Consider the following 24,875-nt stretch of genomic DNA (forward strand, 5'->3'; position numbering starts at 1 on the left):
TTTGGTGTATATAAAGCCCATTCGTCTGGTCCTTCCCACATGTAGAAGCCAGGAGGAATGAAGCCTTAAAGCGGTGGTGATTTGGATATCTCCATTGGTGAGGGTAAATCAGAGGATTGGAAAGTGTCAATGACCATTCCAGTTTGATGTCTGGAACCACTGAGTTTTTAAAACCAAAGGGGAGGAAGTCTTGAATAATGAAAGAATTTCTAAAAGCCCAAAGCTTCCCAAGAGACACAGAAGACCCTCTGTTTCTTAATAAGGTTTCAGTTCAACCCCGGTCTCGCCAATTTTCCAGAATATTTGAGACCACTGCAGCTTCTCATAACTAATCAAGCTCCGAAGAGCTCAGTCAGCTCTGGATACTCATTGTAGCAGCCTAGAAGCTGGTCACTATGGGCACAGCATACCCTAATGGGAGACTGAACCTTCGAAATCTGGGCAAAGACCTAGTTTCTCCTGTAATTAGTGCAGTGATTCTGGGCCTTTCCAGATACCATAAAAAGAGTATAGATGGACAAGAAGGCCAAGAAAAATTGGGGTTTTCCTGACCCTTCCCTAATGGCACCTAATTCCCCCAGCCCTACACACAGGTTGTCCCACAATTTGTTCATCTTAACTTAGTGTTCTGAGATTTAAAAAAAATAGATATTTAGACATTGGATGAGTGATGCAAGGTACAAAGAAGCAGAGCAAGCACGAGAATTTACCCACAGATGGGTCCATTCCTGGAATTCATATTTCCCATTCAAAGAGTGCCTGGCCTTTTCTAAAGACCTCAGACTCTCAGCACGTCTCAGTGGAAATGCAAGGGGTGGCAGTTCTGAACATTAGAACCGATTAATAGATTAAACAGGCTTGGACTCCCAATTGGAAACCCCTCTTTCTCTTGGTCTAGTTCATTATAGTCATTTTCTCTTTAGCCTCCATAAAATAACTCTGTTGTTGCCAATCAATGACCCAGAATCTCTTCAGAACAGGTGGGATGGTGACTCCCTGCATCCCTGGGTCTACAGACTAAGTGTATCAGCCCAGTATCCATTCAGAAGAGGGGGGCTTCTATTTTGCCCAAGTCGTTTTTAACTTCAAGATACTAAATTTTGAGTATTCCTTTTACCTCCCGCCACTAGTTGTGGCTCTGCTGAGCCTGACTGCCTGTGTGGCCCAGGCTGAGTGAGGGTGACATCCAGACACACACTGGCTCCCATGTACCTCAAACTCCTGTCATCTGCTCAAGAATGTGTTGCCCAAATTGTCATTCACCTCAGTTTTAGCTCATACCAGGAACTTTGCTCAGTGCTTTTCTATATATATTTAAAAAAAAAAAACTTTAGCACTTTATTCATGATATGTGACGGCAGAGATCAATTCTTCACTGAAAAGAGGAAATCTCACAGAAACCGAGCCTTCAACAGTGCTGGTGTCCCAGGAAAGCCACCCCCCTTTTTAAAGTTTTTTTTATTGTTATGTTAATCACCATACATTACATCATTAGTTTTTTGATGTAGTGTTCCATGATTCATTGTTTGTGTACAACACCCAGTGCTCCATGCAGAACGTGCCCTCCTTAATACCCATCACCAGGCTAACCCATCCTGCCACCCCCCCCCTCTAGAACCCTCAGTTTGTTTTTCAGAGTCCATCATCTCTCATGGTTCATCTCCCCCTCTATATATTTTTATTTAGCTTATCTAACTTATTTTTTCACAGTAATGTTATTATCCGGGGGTATTTAATATAGAACTTTATTTCCCAGAGAAGGAATATGAGACCTAGGGGGTTGAATGTGTTGCCCAACTTTCTCTAATTAATGACAAAACCATGATGTGGGTTCAGGTGTCTTGATTAAAAGTCCCCTGCCTTTTCTATGCCATCTGACCGTGTGCCCCCTGGCTTAATTTGGTGAGGGTGTCTTACCTTCCTTTTCTTCCTGCTGCCTACTTGAACTTTGAGGGTTTACCCCTACTTGGCACATTTGTCTAGGCTTATGGCAGCTCCAAATGACTTGACCAGTGCATAAACCACTCATATTGAAATGGCCTAAGAACAGGGGCTTTGAGGAATCAGCTTATGTCTGACATAAGGAAAAGAAACTCTTCCCCTGATTTCCAATGATTTTCCCTGAAAAAAAAGTACCTAAAATATATACTATGAGAATTGGCTTTTTAAGTCAGTTGGTGTTCATCTGATTGTTCCCAGGAGGCTCTTCGGGCAGGATCCATCCACGTTGTAGAGAAGGAATCAGGGCATTGAGTGGCACCATTATTTTTTGGAGCCCAAGGTGCTAAAAAGAAAGCAAACAGCAACACTTTGCATCTAGTAAGAGTTGCTGCTCCAAACTGATTGACCTGAAGAACTGGGAGAGCCCTGACTCTAACTTTGCTTCAGAAAGCTTGTGAAGATCTTGCTTTGCCTCATGTCCGTTCCCAAAACCAAAGCAATCTCTACTGACGTTAAAGGAGATCCCCTCCCTTGAGAACACAGGGCCCAGCAGACTCACAAGCTCACACTCAGTCTCTTCATTGCGCTCATTAATTTAGTCTTCTTACTCAATCAACATTCACCCAGCAAATATCCCAGGCGCTTGAATAGATCCTGTCCTTAAGCAATTCACAGTCTGATTGAGAAGCTAAAACCTGTACATCAAGGACTGAAAGATAAAACTGAAAGCGATGAGCACAGATACAGCTGTCTGAGTACAAAGGAAGAGGTGATGACATAGAGCACTGTGAGGTCTCTGCTTACATCCATCTTTCTGAAGGACTGGTAAGCATTCCTCATGGATGGCACACCCTGGATTTAGGACCCAAATACAATGTGTCCCCTCTTTTTCCTCTCTTCTCCCTGAAAGTAACCCCAAGAATGTATCAATATATTAGCTCCCTTGACAGCCATTTTTAGCAGATTTCTCTTGTAAGATCACTGGGATCCCTTCTCAAATACAATGCTGTCTTAGGAAGAGTGGCTTGACCAGAAAGAAGAGACAGAGAGGAATGAGATGATTCCTCTTTCCTTGAGATAGATTGCTCTAGAAAGAAAGCAGGTTGCTTCACCCATAATCATGTTAGCCTTGATCTGGAGACTTGAAAGTGATGTACATCAGGGAAGTTAGGAATGGACTCTGTCTTAGTCAATGCCAGCAGCTATAACAAAATAACACAGACTGAGTGGCTAAAACAATAAGCACTTACTGCTTGTGGTTCTGGGGGTTGAGAAGTCCCAGATCAAGGTGCCAGCAGATCTGGTGTCTGGTGAGAGGTCTCTTTCTGGTTTACAGATGGTTGCCTTCTAGTTATCCTCACATGGCAGAAAGAGAGAGCTCTGGTTGCTTCTGTCCTACAATGGCACTAATCTCATCATGGGGGCTTCACCCTCATGACCTCATTGAAACCCAGTTATCTCTCAAGGGCCACACCTCCAAATACCATTGCATTGGAGGTTAAGGCTTTAATATATGGATTTGGGTGGACACAAACATTCGGTCCACAGCAAACCCCTTTACTGCCTTGCCTCTAGGAAACATGAAAGACCTGAAACTCAACATCCCTACACCATTCTAACTATTGCTCTTAGCCATCATTTCTTTATGTCCACAGAGCATATGACTCCATTCTGAGTCCATGGACTTACAGAGGTTAGGTTAAGCAATATGTTATAAACATGTACATGGATTACAGAGAACTAGAAAGGAGGCCATTTTCTTAAGAATAGCCTAGAGAGAAATGGAGCCCAATAGTATGACACTGGTCTTGTATCAGTCAACTAACCTTTAAGTTTTCATTGTAAATAAGAAGCCCTTGAGTCATCCCCCAAAAAACACTCTCATAATGCCCCACTAGGCCAATAGTGAATTGTGGCTAATTTCTGTTAAGAATAATTCTTTGGCACTATTCTATTTTCATGGTGAATTCTAAGATATGTCTGGAGGTGCATTATCAGAAAAGTTTCTGAAGTCAAGACGTATCATATCCATTGTATTCACCATTAACCATTTTCCCAATTTCAAAATATTATATAGTATGTGATACCTATATAATATATATTACCTTACCTTACATTACATATATAATCTTAAAGTAGGTCCATGCTAAAGTTACAGATTATGTTCATAGGTGGTGATTATTTAAAAAGTCCTCATTGTTTAACAGTGATGAGAAATGTGTTTTTTGTTTGTTTGTTTGTTTTAACCTTTAAGAAATAGTAATTCCTTAATCTCCTAGTTGAGTTCAGCAAACTGGACCACTGGAAGTTCACCAGTGGTTTATCCAGCACTTTTCTCTAAGCATGTCTGGGTAAGAGCAGGTGGGAGGACTTCTGTAGGAGAGAGGTGGATTGTTTAGGAAGCTGTGCTGTGACATGACCTTGCAGGTCCACAGAGAGCTGTCCTCCAGCCCTGCCTTCCCTTCAAGCAGGGTCACATCTCCCTGCAATCCAGGTGCAGCAGCAGGAGCACCAGATTCACCACCATCCCATTAGATTAGCACCCTCTTCTGAAAAATGAAGATGACACTTCCTAAGCTCCCTTCCCATCCTAAAATCATATTATCAATGCACACACTCAGCCAACAAATGAGACAAATAACTGTCTCTAGACTGCAAACTTCTTCTAAGAAACCTGAAAAAAAAGTTTAGCTCCTCCCTTTTTAACCCATCATAATGGTTATGAGTGTAAGAACCCATGGAGCTCGTCCTTAAATCAAAGGCAAACATCTCCTAAATCAATTCAACTATACTTTTCTCTTACTTGAAAAGATGAAGCCAACTTCTCACCATCCTACTAAACATTCACAAAATATACATCTTGAAGGTAAAAAACAATTTGCTTCCTTCAATCCTTTCTTTGTTGTTCACGTCAAGTGATTTAAGTGGACTGGGGTAAAGACCAGAGCATCGACTTGTCATGAGACAAGAATCAGCCATATTGGATGTACAGAGATTACTGACCAAACAAAACCAAAGCAAGCAAAGAACTCCCCCAAGCCCTACTGTCTTTTGGAGCTCCATTTGCAGCAGATTACCACCTTACTAAGAACATGCTTTGGACACAGAAAATTATCTCATTTATATCATGTGGAAGGTGTGATGCTTCTCATAGTGGTGAATGAGGCTATCCACCAGCATCTCCCGAATGTCTGCGGAGTGCTTTCACACGCAGTAGTACCTCATGTGATCTTCTCAACAACCCTGAGTAAAGTAGCCTCACGCCCAACATGCAAATGAGGAAACAGGTTCTGAGACATTAGGCTGCCCAAGGTCACACTATTACAAGGAAGTGAGCGCCCAACCTGGGAAAGTGATGCGCCAGTCAATGACGTCCAATCCCCATTCCCCTGGGAGGTAGGAGAACAGCAGTCCACTTCCCACCAATGTCCCTGGACTAAATATGCCTGCTTTGCAAAACACCATTCCTGGGGATCTCTTTCAGCCAGATGCAGCTCCATAATTAATAGTAAATAGTATTAAATAGTCCCAGGTACCAAAAATGGGGGCATAACAGCCCAGCTTTGGGGCGTTTTCACTGGGCTTCACATTTGCCTGTGGACAGCAACAGGAGCTTAGCACAGAGGAATCTTAGCACATTTCTTAAGCCTTTAAGGCACATAACCTATCATGTCACTCTCTAACTTCATTCTGTTGCTTCACTCGTGTGAATACATCTGTGATCACATATCCTTAAATGTTATTTCAACCACCAACCACTAGATCAGAAACACACCACTTAGATAAAGCAGATCTAACTAGGCAGAGCTTTGGGGATTATTTCAAGAAGAACATAGGTGTTTGTAAGGCCATTCAGGCAAAGAAGCTTGCACCTTTTCAAAATCCTCCATTTGAGGGAAGACCCATGGTCAGTGGTCCTTGTAGACCTTAGCTGACATGGAGGGAACCACTTAGTGGCACCCAGAGCAATGAACAGAGGGCTCATTTGACGCCCACCACTTCTGGTACCCCAGAGGACCAGGCGTTGGGCTGCATTTTGAGTCAGAGCTGGGTGGGGAGCACAGAGAATGTTTCCAGGGCAACGACCTTGCTCTAATAGGTCCAGGATGGATTCTGAACTCTGGGAAAGCTAGGTAGGAAATGCGATTAGGAAGCCTGGGAAGATGCAGGATCTCATATGGCTAAGGGATGAGAAAGTGGGTATTCCCTGCAAAAAGCGACAGACACACACACAGGTTCTTCCTGATTCCACAACTCCCTGGGGCAGAACAAACCATGCTATAGGAAGCCACATGCTGAGGCTGTCTGCCTCCACCCATGAGAGGGGGAACCAGAACAGTGTGGAGGCGATGTCTGCCAGAACTGTCTTTTCTCCTTGAGGAATGTAGTAAAATCTGTAGAGGAAGCCCAAATGTCCTCCAATGGCCAGATTGTAAACCAAGTTATTGAGTGTTTTTAAGGTTCACAGCACCTCACACTCTATTTCAAAGGGAGGGAAACTTTCTAACATGGCAGAGGAATTTGTGTTTCTTCCCTTTCTCAGGCTGTGGTTGTGAGTAAAGGGTTTGCTCTCCTGTGCAGGTCACTTGTGTGAGACGGGTGGATCCAAGCACATGGTCACATCCCACAGGAGATGAGAGGGTGCTGCCCACACCCTACATAGGACTAGCAGATTCCAGGCCCTAAATAATACACCTCTGGCTGCCTAAAATAATCCCCTTTTAATTTCAACAAACCCGGAAAGAGTTTGCCATATACTGTTCAGAGGAACTCAGAGCCTCCAAGGAAGGGGCCAGCCAAGTAAGTCAAAGAGTGGTTTTCATGGGTGTGGGCACCAGGATGAGGCTAGAGAGGGGCTGCATGAAGAAGAGGAGCATTGTGTGGCCTCCAAGGCTTCTGGACCCATGGCCATACCCAAGGTTGCCAAACATCCGCCCCTTTCTCTTGGACACGGAGAGAAGGGCTCCTTGAAGCCTTCCAGTGTGTCTTGCCTCTCCTAACTCATCCCAGACTGGTCGGCTCTACAAATCTCAAAAGAGGACAATTCCTCAGTTACCCTTGCTTCTCTGCCTGTCCCACGACATGAACACAAAGACTGTTACTGGATCACTTCATTTAGCCACATTGCTCTTTCAGTCATATGCCCACTCCCAAAGGCAAGGCTCTGGGGGAATGGTGGCTCTTTTTCTTCCATGTAATTTGGGGTTCTTGACTCTTTCCTCTTCTTCTTTTCAAGAACATGAGGCTCTGAGAGACACAATGGTCTTGACGAGGGCTACTCTTCTGCTCCTTTGTCCCTGTCCCCCTTTGCCCCCACCACCACAGCCCCTGTTTTAACAGTTCTATTTTTCTTTCCTTGGGGTGATTCTTGATGGCACAGTGAGGTATGACTCCATTGTGGTTTCCTTTGATCCCATGAGGTGGTGCCACTCCCTTTCCCTGGGATAGGGGGACTGAAGCACAAAGTAGCATTGCCCAACAAGGCTCACGCTAAAACAATTCTTTTTATTTTTAACTACAGTGGGAAAGCTCAGTGACGTGGGAAGCTCCCTTCAGATGCTCCACCCTTCAGCCCCAGATTTCCAGTCCTTTTCCTGTTGGAATTGTAATACCATCTGTTTATTATTTTTTTTTAATGGAGGAAGAATCTCATGCTAATGAGTTGTGCAAACAACACCATTCCTTTGTTACTATTTGAAGGGGTAAAGATCGTAGTGAACTGTGTTTATGTTAAGATATTCATTTCTTGTGCTGGGTTGATTTCAGATTGGTGCATTTTCACTTATCAGGGACCTCTGATTCTAGCAGAACAAAATCAGCTACTTACTCTAGTTACTGTAAGCAGACACATAACTTTTACTGTAATTTGAAAAACCTTGCACTGTAATGGTTTAAAAAAAAAAAAGCAAATCTTATTGAAACTGATTTTGTATTTTTGATTACATCTGAATTTTCACATTTTTGTATCTAACCGTGACCACAATAGTGCTTCCATAGCTTGTGTTCAAGGTCTTGTTTCTTTCCAGGTTGAATTCTTAGGGTTGTGTTGACACCAAATGTTTAAGGGGCAGGACTGGGGCCTGGCTAGCAGAACCTGTCATGGGGGTGTGTCCTTCTTCTGCCAGATTACTGGCTGGCAACAGGAAACCTTGCCCAGACTGGAGCAAGCCGAGGTCGCATTTCATTGCGCGAATTTCCACAGACAGCTCATATCTCCAACTAATTTCAGGCCAATGGTTTTGGCCAAACCTTTGCCAAGGACTCTCAAAACTGAGCTGCCCCCACCCCTGCACTACCCAGCTTCCTGGGTAAGGGAGGACATTTTTTGAAAACAAAACTTGTGAAATTAATTTGTGATTATGATTTTTTCTTCTTGCTGGAAACGTGCTGGGAACCAGACAGCATGATGTTATCGCTCTTTCTGCTTTTCCAAACCAATACACCTGTTGTGCTCTTTTGTTTCTTAGTGAAGAAAAATTCTAGACACAGACCTAACTACGAACTCTTTTCCTCCTGTATTTCTGATTAGCAATTCTCCCTCTGTATTCCTGACTTGTTGCAGTGTTTTCCTTCTTAGCATTGCTTCTCATATTTTACTTTATTTCTTTACTGAACAACAACAACAAACCCACAAAGGAACAAATAATCTCTTTCTCTTTTTCTCTCTTTCTCTCTCTGATGTGTAATGTTGTGTTGTCCAGATTCTGTATAAAAATATGTATATGATGTATCTGATATTTGGCAGCCACTGGCTGTAACTTTAACCAATATAATTAACAAAAATGCATAATGTTGGTGTTTGATTTTTTTTTTACAAAAAAAAAAAAAACAACCTAGTTAAGATGTTTGTGTATTTTTGCATGGTTAAAATGTACTTAGTGCATTGAGAAATGTTGTGGAGGTACTCAGTGAAAAGGCCGGTTTACTTTTTGATTCTAATGGTGATTGGTTGTTGACCAGACTATTCCCTATGATGTCTGTCTTTAATTTAGCATACTTCTATTTATAACTTGTTTTAGTACTCAAGATTCAGCATAGTGTATCTATCTATCTCTATTGTATTTACTGTTCCTTAAAACCAGGTTGTGGAAGTTCACGTCGTCTGGCACAGATGCCTACATCGCCAATTTCTGTTGAGTTGTGTTCCATTCAATCTGTACAGTCCAGATCTGAAGCATCCCTGGCCCCGTAGACAAAGCCTGTCATCTCTCCTTCCAGAAGTCTATTCCTTTGAGCAGTACTGTGGTTTTCCCTCCTCGTGGAACATCTTTCTTTTTCTCCCCTCCCCTGTCCCCCCCACCAACGTAGTTATATAAAGGAGGAGAGGAGGACGGTAAGTTAAGTAGGAATCCGAGAATTATTTATATTTTATACATAATACTACTTATATTATCGAGAGACAGGCAGGCAGACTTTGTGAAGTAAGCAGAAAGGCAGTGAAAGATTTTGACGGACTCGGAGATGGAGGTCCTGGGTTTTCCTTCCAGGTGTGTCACTAAATCAATAGGAGAGATGAAGAAGAACTGTCTGTCCTCCTTGTTCCTGTTTCACCATATGTAAGATGACAAAGCACTGAATTTTCGGGGAGGGGAGGCAACTACACTTTCTTGAGTCTTCAGTGCATTCAGAGCAAGAGTGGGTCTTTAACCGCCTAAGAGATTTAATTGCTGTGTGTTCAGAGACCATGCTCTATGCTTGCAACATCCTTTCCCCTCCTCAGGACATCTGGGCTTGCTCGGGGTGGCGGGGGGGGGGAAGACACATCTTTTTAAGAGTCAAGAGCTGTTCCAGGCTGAGGTTATCCTGGCATCCAAAGTCTTCTCTTCAGCTAGGTGGCTCCCACGCAGCTTGGAAGGAGATGGGATTGGTAGGCAGTATTTCTGGCGAATGCCATCGAGCTTCTGTCCCCTCGAGTCTTACCTTTTCTTGAATCCAATAAGAATCCATGGGCTTGTTTTCTCCAGGGCATACAAGGAGTTTGCCATCTTCTATTTTTCCTACCCAAAACTCTGATAGATACCCCACTCCCACTGCTAGGAACCAGCATACATAGTTGTATTAGAAGCACCTGTATTTCCAGTATTTGTGGTTTTGCAGACACTGGTTTCTTGGCAGACAGATGCAACCTGTCTCCAAATGGGCCTTCCCTTCCTCCTCAGATCTGGAGACAAAGCCAGTCCTCTAAGGTCTTTGGGGCTTCTTGGCTCAGCAGTGAAATGTCAAACCTGACAGCCGACCATGTAGAAAATGAATACTGCTTTTCTCACTCTTCAGAGGGAAGACCTCAGAGCTCAAACACTTCACAAGCATCTTGTCATGGGCATTTCAACCTGTTGCAATGTATGTGACTGTGAGGATTGATCTCATTACTGACCATTGGTAGCGGACATCTTTCAAAGTATATTGAAATTTTTATTAGGTTTGAATAGCACTTGCTACTTTTCCTCAGAGTAAGGTTGAATGCGAAGGGGCAGGATTCCACAGAGATGTGGCCGGTACTACTCTTTTCCTGCCTGGCTGTTTCAAGGCCAGAATTTGCCACATGGAGCGGCGTGAACATGCTGACCTTGTGCGGGGGTTGAACTTCTCTCCTCCAAACCCCCTCCCACCGTGACAGTAGCCAGGAGTCCCAGGAACCTGTTAGAAAATTTACTCACCATCCCTAAGAATAAGATCTGTTCCCTTTGAGGCAAAGCTAGTAGAGAACGTCTTGATCCTAGAATTCAGCCCCTTCCTCATATCTATTCCAGACGAATAATCAGTACTCTAGACCCACAGATTATGAATGCCAGTGAGGCCCAGTCTCCTCCCTGGAGAGATGAGGAGACTGAAACCACAGAGAGATGAAGTAATTTTCCCAAAGAAATGCAGCTAGAAATTCGCAGAGCCAGAATCAGATCCCACATTGAAATGCTCTTTCGTCCCTCTTCTGACTTACAACCAGTAGCTGAGAGTCCCTCTTTTAATTTGTGAAATTCAGATATTTCCCAGAATGTCATGCTTTATATAAGTCTCTGGGAGAGAGAAGAGTTTATTTTTTCATGATGACAGGCAATGTGAACTCACACTTAATACACACTCCCTCTCCAAGTCTACCTCTCTGTAAGTCAAGAGACTTAGGATTTTGAATGAGAAATGAGCTGGTATCTTATTTACCTATATTTTTGAGGAGCAAGGAAGAACAATGAGAGTAAGAAACAGCAGAATCTTAATCTATAAACTGCCCTACTAAGTCTCTTGCTAGAACAGATTTTTCAAAATAATCAGAGTAATCTGTCCATCCACCCAGCCACCCCATCTCTTGTCCAGCCTTTCTGACTTTCTTGGATCTTTTCCATTCCCAGGGCACTTGATCTCTCCAGAAAAACTTTTTACAGTTGCTTTTGGCTATTTGTTTCAGGAAGTCCACAACTTCTTAACCTGAGCAAGTCTTCATAATCTGTTTTTTTTTTTTAAATATGCACTTCTCTCGGCTAACTTATTTTCTTTTTTTAAGTAAGCTCTTTGCCCAGCATGGGGCTTGAACTCACAACCCTGAGATCAAGAGTTGCATGCTCCACCAACCGAGCCAGCCAGGTGCCCCTCTCTGCTTTTAGTTCAACCAAGCTACCAGAAACAAATGTGTTTTCCTTGTGCAAAATGGTGGGTCCAGGGACTTCCTTGGGTGTCATTCTTCTAGAGGTTTTCTGACCTCACCTTCCCCTTTATAGGAGCTTAGAAGCACCTGGTTTATCTGGTCTGTTTTCCTTTGGGAGGACTCTTTGAGGTTTGTCCCCATAAGCTTACAAGGATGTATCTAGAATGTTTATATTTTAATTTGCAAAATAAAGTCTGCGGTTTGCTACTGAAGCCCCTTGGTTCCCTATCAGTGTCATCACTGAGAAGGGTCCAGTGAGTCCTGCCTTCCTTTCTCTCAGCCTCCAGTTCTTAAAAGTCTTATTCTTATTCGATGGAGAGATGTCTTTGACTCCAATTAGATTATAGCGCTGTTTCTCTAAAGAGAACAAGTACCCTGAGTTGAAGATTTTTATAGAAATTTATTCCTTTAAATGGCTACCATTCCTGCCCTTTTCCAACCCTACCCCTGTAATAAACGTGATGCTCCCCTCCCCCCACCAGGCCTTCAATCAGGTTCTAGAGGAAACTGAATGCTGCCAGGAGCCCAGGAAGGACATTCATTGTCCTTCTTGGTGGTGGTTCCCCTGAGAAGAAGTGGCTACAGTGACTGCTTTGAGCTATCAAAGGCGGGGGTCTCCCTTTGAAATGTTGGGGCTAAAGAGAGTCTTCAAAGAAAACACCCCTCTGGGGCTTCGTAAGAGAAGAGTACTTCTGTCGTTAATATGTTCTTAAGGCTAATTGGCAGGAGTTTTGAAAACAGCCACCTGCTTTTCAAGGTAGTAAGAGCAGAGCTGAAGAATATGACACTTGTTCAAGCATTAAAGCTAACTAAAAGGGCGCCTGGGTGGCTCAGTTGGTTAAGCGACTGCCTTCGGCTCAGGTCATGATCCTGGAGGCCCCGGGATCGAGTCCCACATCGGGCTCCCTGCCCAGCAGGGGGTCTGCTTCTCCCTCTGCCCTCTTCCCTCTCGTGCTCTCTGTCTCTCATTCTCTCTCTCTCAAATAAATAAATAAAATCTTAAAAAAAAAAAAATAAAGCTAACTAAAATATCCTAATCCCTGCAGAAAGAGCACTGGGTTCTAATAGTGGCTCTGCATTAACTTCCCATGTGACTTTGGGCACTTAACAACCGGGTTCTGCCTTTAAAATGAAGGATTAAGCTAGATAATCTCCAAGGGGAATTGTTTTGTATTGTGGGTAATTTCAAACCATATTTTTAAGCACATATTAGAGTCAAATTGTTCAGTGACGCCCTACAGACCTACCAATCAACTTCAGTAATGATCAACTCATGGCCAATCTTCTTTCATCTGGACTCCCACAGCTTGATGATCACGTTTGCTTCATTATAGATTTGTCATGGTCCTTGGATTCCTGGATGAAATGTTGCCCATTTTTCTTAGAACCAAAACAAGACAGCTTCTACCAGAGAAAGGTCAGGCAGAGCACTAGTCCCCCAATGGCTGGCTATTACAACCAGCATTTGTCTTTCTGAACATCTTGTCCCACCAATGCCCCCGGTGGAGGTGGCCTTCAGTAATTAGAGCACAACCATTGGGTCCAAGACATCACATCCTCAGGCCCCAGGCATCTCCTGGAGAGCCCTTGCATCAGACTGCAATCTCATTCTACAGGATGAGGGGATATCTGTGTTGTTCACTGAGACCACATGTGGTTCATTTGCTGGAGTAAGTGGTTGTACCTTTTAGCAACTGCTTGAGAGCCAATTCTTGAATTCCAGGGTCTTAGTAGTCTGAACACCCAGCATCTTGCCAGAAGATGCTCAGAACAGCAGGCAGCTCTCAAGGTTTATCCTTCCCACAGCATTTCAAGGTCCATCTCCTTTACTCCAAAATAAGAAGAAAGGAAAAGATTCTTGCATCTGTTTTGTTCAGTATTCTGTACATCTCTCTGTGAATGACTTCAAAGGAGCTTCTATTACTCCCCTAAGAACCCACCCATGGGCTCACAAACCTTCCAAGGATCTCACACTTCCATGGATTTTGTAGCTGTCATTTGATCGGACGCAGGGGAAATATTCCTGAACCCTGAAAGGCTAGTCCTGTTCTCCAGGTGAACATAGACCTTCCTGAAGCATTTGAGTGTCAGGCCTGCCTTTCTAGGACAAATGGTGTTCAAGGCCATTGAGATGGGCCAGAGACAGTCTATAGTCAAGGACTTACCCTAACTGCACAAACCTTGGTGCTTCCACTTTTCACTCGATAGCTGGGTGAGCATAGCCTGCCCTCCTGAAAGAACTTCAAGAAAGAGAGTCTGGAGAATAAAATGCCCCAAGTCAGGGATAAGCCTTCTTTTCCATGGAGCCTTCTAAAGGGCACGCCCTCCGCTACTGCGTACTGTAAATTCAGAGCTTCGGGAGCTGAGGCCTCCTGTGCTTGGGGGGAAAGGTAGCTGAGGAGAAAAGGAGTCCTTCTCACCTTTTGTTTACCTTCAATCTGGCTGAATTTAGCTGCCCTTAACTTCTAGTTTGCTAAAGTCCTTATTGCCTTAACAGCCACCTAAGAAGCAGTCAGAACCAGAAAAGAAAGCCCCTTTGTTGGCATTCATTGTTAACCCCTACACCTGTCCCTGTCTCCCCAGTGCCGCTGTGTCTGAAAAGAGTCCCAGCCCTGTCTCCAAAGCACTGGGTTAGCCTCTGCTGAAACAGAAACGTACCCAGGCTAAGGACAAACCCAGAACTGCTCAGACGGGGAGAGATTCCCCACACCACACTTTCACTGCTGCAACTGTGGCTGTCCTTCAGACTTGGCTTTGCTTCAGATCTGGACTCCTCACGCACCCTCCCCTCCACCTCTTGTTCCAGAGACCCTCCACACCCCATCATCCTCAGTGCCATTCCTGAAGACCATCTAGACTTTGTGTTCTCCTGAACATTCTACTCACCTTCAGCTGCAGCGTATTTTGTCAGCCTCTCCACCAAGCTCTTTAAAACGAAAGGCAGTTGCTGTCTTCCCATGGACAATAATGAATGTATCTACTGTAAGTGCAGACCATGTAGAGAAGTGGCTGGGTTTATCAAAAAGAGAGTTTTTGTAAAGCCTGTTTATTTTTTTAAGTCAGTTTTGAGCATTTCTATTTTACCACCCTTCACATGGTTTTGGGGAACCCAAATTGTATCAAGGTCTCATGCCAAAACAAGCCAAAAGTTGTTTTCTTTACCTTTTTCCTCCATGCACCATGATTTAAATGATTGTTTCAGTGTCATTTTAAATGTTTTCTTGTGACATGTACTGACGATAAAAGTCATCTTGACAAAAAAAAAAAAAAAAAGATTTATACATGAATCAGAAAGTATTTATTTCAATTTTGTACCTTTCCATTTTAATACATTATAATGTATTGACTCAACTGAGATAATATAAACAGTTCATTTTAATAACATGTGTCTGCGTGTGGCTTTTCCTTTATTCACGGTCAGGGAGAGACAAATAATCGTGGAGTGGAAAATTCTGGGGGCTTATTGGCAACAGTGTGAGCAGAGTGTTGCCTCTGACTCAACCAAAGACTTCTCGGCAGCAGCCGGAGACCCCCCCCCCCCCCGCCCCCAGGAGTGGAAGAGACTTTACAGGGGAAATGAGGAGGTAAGTGGGTGGGCCCTCCAGGCATCAACTAACTGCCTCCTGATATCCTGACACACACTTCCCCACGTAGGGAGCATCATAGAGATGCCACTACTTACTCGTGGAGCCTGAATGCAGCCTAGTAATCAAAGGTTGGGATAAGGGCCAGAAAGGGGAAAATCCAAAGCAGATAAGCTGGGAAGCTAGGGAGAAAATTCAGTGTTAAAAGTGTTGGGGGGTGAGGGGTGGGAAGAAACAGAAAACTTCTGGGTTAGATTTTCTGGATGCAACACTTTCTTTCCCCCAATACCTTGTGCTAGAAATTCTGCAAATGAATCCCTGGGGCAAGTTGCCTTCAAACAAAGCCCACTGACAACCAACCAAATGGCTTCTTGCTTCCTTAGTATAATTCCTTAGGGCTTATAAATAAAAAACTGAATACAACCGTACTCATTTCAGGCTCTTTACTGGAGGGTGGGAGAGAAGGTGGGCACAGGAAGCAGGAGGGGGGAGAGAAGGTGGGCACAGGAAGCAGGAGGGAGGGAGAGAAGGTGGGCACAGGAAGCAGGAGGGGGGAGAGAAGGTGGGCACAGGAAGCAGGAGGGGGGAGAGAAGGTGGGCACAGGAAGCAGGAGGGGGGGAGAGAAGGTGGGCACAGGAAGCAGGAGGGGGGGAGAGAAGGTGGGCACAGGAAGCAGGAGGGGGGAGAGAAGGTGGGCACAGGAAGCAGGAGGGGGGAGAGAAGGTGGGCACAGGAAGCAGGAGGGGGGAGAGAAGGTGGGCACAGGAAGCAGGAGGGGGGGAGAGAAGGCGGGCACATGAAGCAGGAGGGGGGAGAGAAGGTGGGCACAGGAAGCAGGAGGGGGGAGAGAAGGTGGGCACAGGAAGCGGGGGTTGGGGGTGGGGGACCTGGAGAAAGAGGGAGGAGCTGTCAAATGCAACCGCATCCGAAGGGCGTTAGGGAAAACTTTCCCCAAGCATATTTGGCAAAGGGGGTGGTAATTCCGTGAGCCTCATGATATTAATCTCTAGTCTTCTCTGTATGTTTGAACATGTTCTAATTTTCCAAGGTGTCATCTGGGAGGACAGAAACACTACTTGAAAGGAATCCATCAGCCCTTTCTTCCCAGTAAAAGTTTGGCTCAATGTGGGACTCCTCTGAGAAGAGAGAGAAAGAGAGATTTTATGTCTAGGACTCTGGGAGGTATGTCTAGGACTCTGGGAGGAGAGATGGATGTTCTCAACAATCAGCCATTTGATCAATCTCCTTCTGCAACCCCATTCTCTCCATTCCCTCCCTTTTCCTCCTCCCCCAGCCCCTCCACAATTTTTTTTTTAATCCTCCCCCACCCCCTCCACACTTTTAAGCCCACAAGTTTCTACACTTGCCCTTTTTGGGCACCTCCCCTCTGGCCTAGGCTCCTTGAGTGCAAGCTTATCTCGGCCAGCAAGAACACATCAGAGAAAGGCAACTCTAGCCGGTGAGTCAAGGGACCTCCCTTTGATTCCTTCATCATCCCCACTCCATCTCAGCCTCTTCTTCTGGGAACATTTGTGTGTCCCATACAGGAGATTCATTAATGGATTGAGTCCTAAGCCAATACTTTAGAAATCATCAGTTGCCAATTATATAAAATAGGAAGCTCTTCAGCCCTACGAAGACTCATCTACCAGGAAAGACATAGAAAGCCTCTCCCACCCATTCCTTTCCAAAGCTCTTTTCCAAAACTCCCATTAAACTGACTGGTAATCTTTAGCTTGCAGAGGATTCAGCTGTTTGAAGAGAGCTTGAGTTCTAAGGAAAGGATGTGGGAGGTGCTTATTATCTTAAACTGAAATCCTTTCTAAATTGAGTTGATCTGCTTTGCTAACCCAGTTCATCAAAGGCAACATAGAAGACCCTTTTCAGATATGTGGGAAATTTGCCCTTAGGGAATATGAGTCCAGAATTTGAGATTCTTCCCCTGTGCCAATGTGTATCTGCAGTTGGGGATTTGTGATTCTGGGTCTTCTTTTCTCCTTAACTTGTAAAGAGGTTTGGACTGCCTTGGTCCCTGGTAGCTGAAGCTGAATGAGAGGCTATTGCAAACAATCCCATAGTTAACTGGGTGTACTGCTGTCAAGTTCACACTTGCTGGCCACATACAGACACACAGACACACACAGACACACAGACACATGTGTGCATGATACCCTACTACCAGGAGGCCCCAGTGCACCACCCATGGGTTCCTGGACCCAGGCATCCAGTCAAGGGCTACAGAGGCCTGTTTAGACACACTCTTCTAAAGCCAACAGAGGAGCCATCCTTCCTCTGTGCCCTGCCCTGCTCATCTTTCAACCTAGCTTTCTTCTTTCTGGCCCCTTCTTTTGCTTACTCTCCTCTCACACCTGACCTGATTTCTTCCCTTCAATGCCACAAAAAGGGAGGGATCACCCATGGGACTGAGAGTGGAATTCTTCATCCTCCCTATGCCAGACTTGGGCAGAGTAGAAAAGAAGTCCAGGAGGCCTGGGTCCCCCTAAAATTCTTTGACTAACAGAGCTCTGAGAGTAGACTTCCGGCTATTTCCTTGCCTTGAGTCATTCTCCATCCTTTGGAGAGGTTCTTTTTTCTGGTGCAGAGTGGGTTTGGGGGCATATTCATTCAAATAAACTCAGAGTCCTCTTCTAATAACTTCTTGAGTAAGGCAGACCCACATACCAACCTCTCACTTGATATATATCAAGCCAAGGAAGCACATACATTGATGCAGCACCTTTAGGAAAAGAACCTCCCTTCCTACCTCCCACCCACATACACAGGGATGGCAGAAATGTGAGGCTTGCAAATGGGCACAGGGGAGACATATGCAGGGGAAGGGGAGCCCCAGAATCTTTGGTAAACATCACGGGGCTACCTGGGACAGAGCTGCTTCTCAGATCCCCTCTGTACCCCCTCCTCAGATGTTGGAAAGGGAGCATTAATCTAACTCAAGTGTTGAATTGTCAGACCAGACTGCAGCCTGCGTGGCTTCTGGTCAATGGGAACTGGTCTGGTCTCCTGCACAATGAGGGGCAGAAGTTTAGGAGGCTCCTTCTAAAGGACACATGACACAATGCTTAGGAAAAATGTAGACTACAAAGTAATAATAGTTAACAATATTTATATGTACACTGAAAACCCCCCAACTCTATTTGAATTATATTCTCATCTTATTATGTAAACTCTCCTCATCTATATTCTTTTGAAGAGGAAGGGCCTTGGGCATTAGGGGAGGAATTTTATTTTATTTTATTTTATTATTTTTAGAGAGAGAGAAGGGGGGGGCAGAATCTTAAGCAGGCTCCACAACCAGCAGGGAGCCCAATGCAGGGCTCAGTCTCACGACCATGACCTGAGCCAAAATCAGGAGTCAGACAGTTAATCAATTGAGCCAGCCAGGCACTCTTTTTGGGGGAGGAGGAGGGAGGAATTTTAGAAGCTGTACTAGGAATATAGAAAATCTGCTGTGTCTTGCCCTCTGCCTGGATATACATAAACATCAACAGAGAGAAGGAAGAAAAACACTGGGGAAGTTTTTCATTATCTGCTTGTTTTCTGGGAGTAGCTGTTCCCTTATAGACTGTGGACCAAGAGGCTAGAATCACAAAATGATGTTGGATGACTTCAAGAAAACATATATGCCTCTGGAAAATCAGCTCTGCTTAGAGCCTAGACTCCCAAGCGGGCTTTTTTTCCCTCCCACTTGATTCTCCTACTTGGTGAGGGATAGTCCCCAGATTTGCTTTCCAAATGTCCTTACTAAATGTCAGGTAAGAGTGAAAGGGAATCAAATAACCATCAGACAATAAAATACAAAGACCTGAGCCCCCATGTTCTGCCCCTCGCCACTGCCTTCTGCACATGATCTGAGCTATTTCAGCTCTAGTCCTAGTAGATTGGCATGGCCTCCAGACACCATACCTGAAGCCCCCATTTCTTGGTTCCTGGCCTGGCTCCATGCAGAGGACCTCTTCTTATGGGCCACCTCACCCCCACACAAGCTCCCTAAGCAAGAGCTTGCCAACTTTTTGAATAAGGCCAAGAGAGCTGAATCCCCTGGACAATGTTCCTGAAGTTTCTCTGCCCCTCTTCTGTTTCCTCTGAGAGACATGATTCTATTCTCTGGTGACTGATGCAGTAAATAATCTCACCTTTTAGGTGAGACCCCAAATCCACAGAGGCAGCCCTATCCTTATAATGCCAATAATTAATTACTAAAATATTAGTTTCAGCTGTGCTGTCAGGATGCCTGGATTTAATTCTTGGCCTTTACTGTCCATATAAACTTGTTAATATCTCTGCACCTCAGTTTTCTCATCTGTAAAGTGGGGACAACAACATCATCTACCTCGCAGGGATTTTGTGAACAGTAAGTGGAATAATACATGTAAAAAAATGTAGAACAATGCCTGCTCCTGACAAAGATTCTCTCCTTGACCAACCTGTAGCCAGGTTCCCCTGAGCCCTCTCATCCACTGGGCTTCAACCTTGGCCTACAAAGACGTGAACAAAGTATTAACATAGTTTCTAACAACTCAAGTCTACATCTCCTGGATGACCCTAGCCCCCCTCTTAAAGAAAACTCAAAGCTGCCAGAAGAATTTACTGTTCGTTTCAGGCAACACCTGAAGATAGGGCCCTGTCTCCCAGCCTCTGTGGGAGGGGAAGAGCCTAACTTGGGTACACCCCAGTTAGCAAACCCACATGGGTTTCACATGGGCCAAACCCCTGCCTGCTTTTCGTGATTTTTCACTTACCTGACTCTACTGAGACCCCTCTAATCCTCCTCCCTATGCCCTCATTCTCCCTTTAAAATGTCTAGTCACCTCTGTACAAGTCAAAGGTGAGTCCAGTTCAGGTTGGATGGACTCTTTTCCCTATTGCCCTAGTGCACATATTACTGATTAAAGTCTGTCCCAACCACTTTAAATATTGTCCAGCTTTGTTTATCTTTGACACCACATAGTAACACTCAATAAATGATAGCCACTATTATTATCATTTAGCATTATATAATATTTTCCTTTTTGTGCTGCTTGCTACAAGCTCAAGGCCACTTTGGACCTTTAGCTCATGCTTATGGTGCATATTTCTATACACTAACTTTACCCTTGACTTACCTTATTTTTCCTACCTATATTTTCTCACTTTGACCGGATTTCTTCATATTTTTAAAATATCTGTGGCCCATGTATTTTTGCATGCCACCTCAAGTTTTCCTGATGAAGGAAGCAATACATTCTAAAAATAAAATTAAAATAACAAAAAGTAAATATAGTAAGCCAGAAGATCAATTGCTCAAAGCTGGGTTTTTGTGGGTTTGAGTATTTGCTTATGTTTTCTACAAATATATTATGGAGGTTGAGGCCTAGAAAGAAAACTTAATGTTTGTCACCTCCCCATCTCCCCATAGAGTTAGAACCAACTAATAAGGATGAAAAGTCATGAAGTCTAATGGCCAGAAATCATTGTTTCAGAGGCTACAATTTCAGGAGCAATTTGTGTGTGTTTAGATATGGCTCTGTCTGTGAAGTCACTAAGTCGTGCATCAGAGTCACCACCTACCCTGTGCTTTACTTTTCCTACATAAGAATGTGACTAGATATGGTCCCTTGTTGCCTTCCTTCTCCCCTGGAATAGACATTCTGCCTTTACCAGACCCCTGGGGCTCACTGAGGTAAAGGTAAGCAAAAGCTGATGGATTTGGGGAAAGAAGGCAAGAAAAAGAAAACCTATTTAGCTGCACAACCAGAGAGACATAAGAGATGTCATAGAAACCAACCCCTAGATTACTCTGTTAAAGACAGTTAATACTCCTCGCTCAATGGAGCCCCTGTGCGCCTAGCACAGCTCTCTTGTACCATGGAAACTTCTTCCCCAATCCCCTTCCCTACCATCCAGGCCTTCTTCCTGCATTATTTGAGTGTAAAAATATGCCAAGTTCAGCACTAGTTCAGCTGATACCCCAGCATCCCTCCCTTCCCACCCACTAGACAACCCCCCCACCCCCCCCACCCCACCCCCGCTTAGCCTTTATTCTTAGAAAAAGCTGGAGACAATGCTTGGAACTACGCCAAAGGCAATTCTTGTCCAAATGGAAAACTCCCACATGCCCTCTTGTTTTGAACTCAACATTCATCTGGGTTTTGTTATATAGACAAAGGGTAAAATCATATAGGTTCCCCGGCCCAAGGAGAAGAAAAGTTTAGGATGAAAAATACTTGGGTTTTAGCTAAGGCATTCGATGACTGGGTTAAACACAGAATCATGATCACAACCATTACATCAGCTACTACTACTTCTTTATCATTTATAAATCCGTAGTTAGCTTGGATTTGCCAGTATTAGGAACAGGAAACCAGGAAGAAAGAGCAATGGAGGCATACTGATGGCAAGACAAAGAGCTGCAGCAGACATGAAAGAAGCCGGAAGTCCAGGAGGGAAGTCCCCTTGGGTGACATCTAAAAGAAGAGGTGGCCAAAATCCTGAGAAAGTATGAGCCCTAGAAGGGAATGAGGCTGTGGGGAGAAGAGGAGACCAAACAAGGACTTGAGGTGATAGCTAATGTTAGACATTCTGAGGAGGGAGAAATGGTAGGGCAGAGGGAGAAAATAAAATGTGGGGAAAGCAGAATATGACAGAGCAAGTGCTTAGTGAATGTCAGGTAGTGACAGAGAGGGAGCACAGTGAGAGCTGGGGAAGGCCTTAGGGTTTGGAAGGAGGTTACTGGTGACCTTAGCAAGGTATCATAACGTCCTCACTCTGGGAAGACAGTAGAAGAGTTAGGACTCATCCAGCCTGAGAACACAGAGGAATAGGGTTTGTCAACCTCATCCCCCATTAGAAGCCAAATCTCTTCAGTAGATACTTCTTTTATCACTCACTGGCTTTGGCTTTGGCTTCACCATGCTGAGTTTGACTTCGAAGAATCAACAGCTCCATGAAAAAAGAAGTGGCCCAGGCAAGATCCTGATAGTACCAAATGAGGTTCTTCTAACTACACTTCATTCTTACCTGGGAATGTAGTGTTTACCCCAGGGCCCCGTGTCTGGTCAAGAAGATTGGTGCCCCTGCCTCTAAGTGAGGCTTCTTCTCTGCCTTAAGTGTAACTCCTTCCCCAGCTGGCTGAAGATCTACAAGGCTGCCACATGCACACATGCAGAGAGGAAGACAGAGAAATCAAGATGGGCAAGCCCACCCCAGAGAGACAACCCTGGCTCAGGCTATTCCTTCTGCCACCAGAAAGAAAGCCACATCCATGTAGGACACGGGACTTTCACCACATATGGTGACCCTGAACACTAGAAAATGTGGTCCAACTGGTATCTTGAAACCTGGACCCCATCAGTTTAGTGTATCTTTAATTGTCTTATGGAGGAAGAAGTTGGAGGGCAGGGCACAATATATATCTTCCTGACCACCTCCTTAACCCCCCACAAGCTGCTAACAAACGTCAAATGGTGCTTCCTAGGGCTTTGTGATTCGTATCTCTGGACTTTCTAGAGAGTTAACTTTTTAGAAGTGGTTAAATATGGGCAAAAGACCCAAACAGACATTTCTGCAAAGAGGATATACAGGTGGTCAATAAACACATGAAAAGATGTTCAACATCATTAGCCATCAGGGAAATGCAAACTAACCACGTGATAGCACTATACCACCAAAAAATAGTGACAATGCCAAATGCTGGGGAGGATGACGAGAAACGAGACCACTCATACATTGTGGATGGGAAAGTGAAATGGTGCAGCTACTCTGGAAAACATTTTGTCAGTTTCTTACAAATCTAAACATGCAATTACGTGATGACTCAGCAGTTGCGCTCTTGGGCATCTATCTCAAGGATAATGGATATTTATTTTCACACGAAAACCTATACAGGGATGTTTATAGTGATGGTCCAAAAATGAAAACAGCCCAGACATCTTTCAACAGTTGAATGGTTAAAACAGTAATACACCTATATCTTGGAATCCTGCTCAGCAATTAAAAAGGTACAGACTGTTGATACACGCAAGCTCTTGGATGAATCTAAAAACCAAGGCCGTAGAGGGCTGGCTTGCCTGCGAATACCTCAGTTGTCATTTTTATCAGAAAGGAGTTTCAAAGCCATGTTAACTTCTTCAGAGCTCCCCCTCAGATACCTAGGAATTTCCACAGAGTTGTGTCATAGGCCAATGCCAGGCAGGGCAGCCCAAACAGACCTAGAAAGGTGGTCACGGTGTCTGAACATCTGGGACAGGCGAGGCAATCAAGACACTGGGGCCAGAAAACAACAACAACAAAAAAGAGAGTCAAACCAGGATCAAGAAGTGGGAGCCTAGAGGCCTAAAGGAGACAAATTTGGAAGTAGGGGCTGGGACATCACGGGAATCAAAGCTTTGGGAATGGGAAGTAAGTGACTGGTGGCAGGGCAGAGCAGAGCTGCCAGGAAGAGGCAGTGCGTGTTAGCAGCAATGGCGTCCAGGTGGGCCCCCAACCGCAGTCAGCTGGATGTCATTCCCAGTGGTTCCCATGCCCATGTTTCTGCCTCAGGACAATGCTGAATGTGTCCAGCCATTTCCAAAACGTGGACAAACTTCTGTCATCTGTGCCTATAATGGGTTCCCAGCATGCCCTGGATGGAGGGGATAAGGTGGACTTAAGTTCCAGGCAAAATATTGAGGTCCTTTTCACATACAGACAATACTTTTAAAGGGAGCATGCACGCCCCTTTCACATATTAATACACGGAATATATATATTTAAATTATTCTGAGATAATAAAGAAAAAATGTGTCATTATGATTTAAAAGTTCTGATGAATACTCTGGTTTCTCTTCAGATTGTATAAATCTTTCGCCTTTTTAAAAGTTCTGATGATATAAAAATATATATTGCAGAAAATAAAAAGTCTCCTGTAATTCCTTTCCTACCCCATTGAAAATGCCCATATTAACAGTTTGGAATATAGTCTCCTCAAATTTTTTCATGCATATGCTAACTGTATATGTACATATATGTAGACTATTACATACACTTTCTTATTTTTAAAAGTGGGATTTAAAAAATGGGGTGCCTATAATATTGCAAATGGTGTTACTTAATATCTCTCATAACAAAGCTTTTTCAAGGGACTAAACATGAATTCACTTTGTGTAAGTCAAAAATGTCTGAAAGGACTTCTAGAGATTTCCTTAAACTATCCCCTGATGTATTTGTGCTCCATGATCATGGCCTCCTCTTCACCATCTCCTCAATTCAGCAATGACCCAAGCTAGTGGCTTAACAGGTCTCCGATTCTATGGGATTCTAGGTCCAAAGATAGCCGCTGCCCCAGGAATCTCTCTCATCTGTTACCCGTGCTGCAATCGCTACTGGACAGATCAAGATGGTGGCCTTGTTGTGCAGTTAAAAAACAAAACTGTATGCACTCCAATACAAACAGCCATCTCTTTAGTTCCTTCTCCACATCAGGTGCTGTCTTAAACTACGTAAGGATTTCATTTTGGACATTCTATTAAATGGCTCCATTTAACAAGCATCACAACCCTTTGAGGGAGGCACCATTATTTTCCCTAACAAATGGGGCACAGAACATTTAGTAGCCTGCCCAGGGTCAGCAACTGGCAAATGGCAGAAAAAGACGCAAGAGGGACAGGGACATGAAAAATAAGGAAGGGGATGGGGCGCCTGGGTGGCTCAGTCGGTTAGGTGGCTGCCTTTGGCT

General features: G+C 44.2%; 2 long non-coding RNA genes across 2 annotated transcripts in view; one reads left to right on the top strand and one right to left on the bottom strand.

Moving 5' to 3' along the window:
* Window positions 1–7,266: 7,266 nt before the first annotated feature.
* On the top strand, window positions 7,267–14,962 carry LOC144381397 (uncharacterized). Its single transcript, XR_013446580.1, has 2 exons — window positions 7,267–8,249; window positions 9,024–14,962. It is a non-coding gene; the product is annotated as an uncharacterized LOC144381397 (long non-coding RNA).
* Window positions 14,854–24,875, bottom strand: part of LOC118535815 (uncharacterized) — a 31,503-nt gene continuing 21,481 nt past the window's right edge. The window contains exon 4 of the long non-coding RNA XR_004917358.2: window positions 14,854–16,299. This is a non-coding gene — a long non-coding RNA (uncharacterized LOC118535815). The remainder of the gene's footprint in view (window positions 16,300–24,875) is intronic.

The sequence above is a fragment of the Halichoerus grypus genome, chromosome 3 (genome assembly GCF_964656455.1).
Source record: "Halichoerus grypus chromosome 3, mHalGry1.hap1.1, whole genome shotgun sequence".
Classification (NCBI taxonomy): domain Eukaryota; kingdom Metazoa; phylum Chordata; class Mammalia; order Carnivora; family Phocidae; genus Halichoerus; species Halichoerus grypus.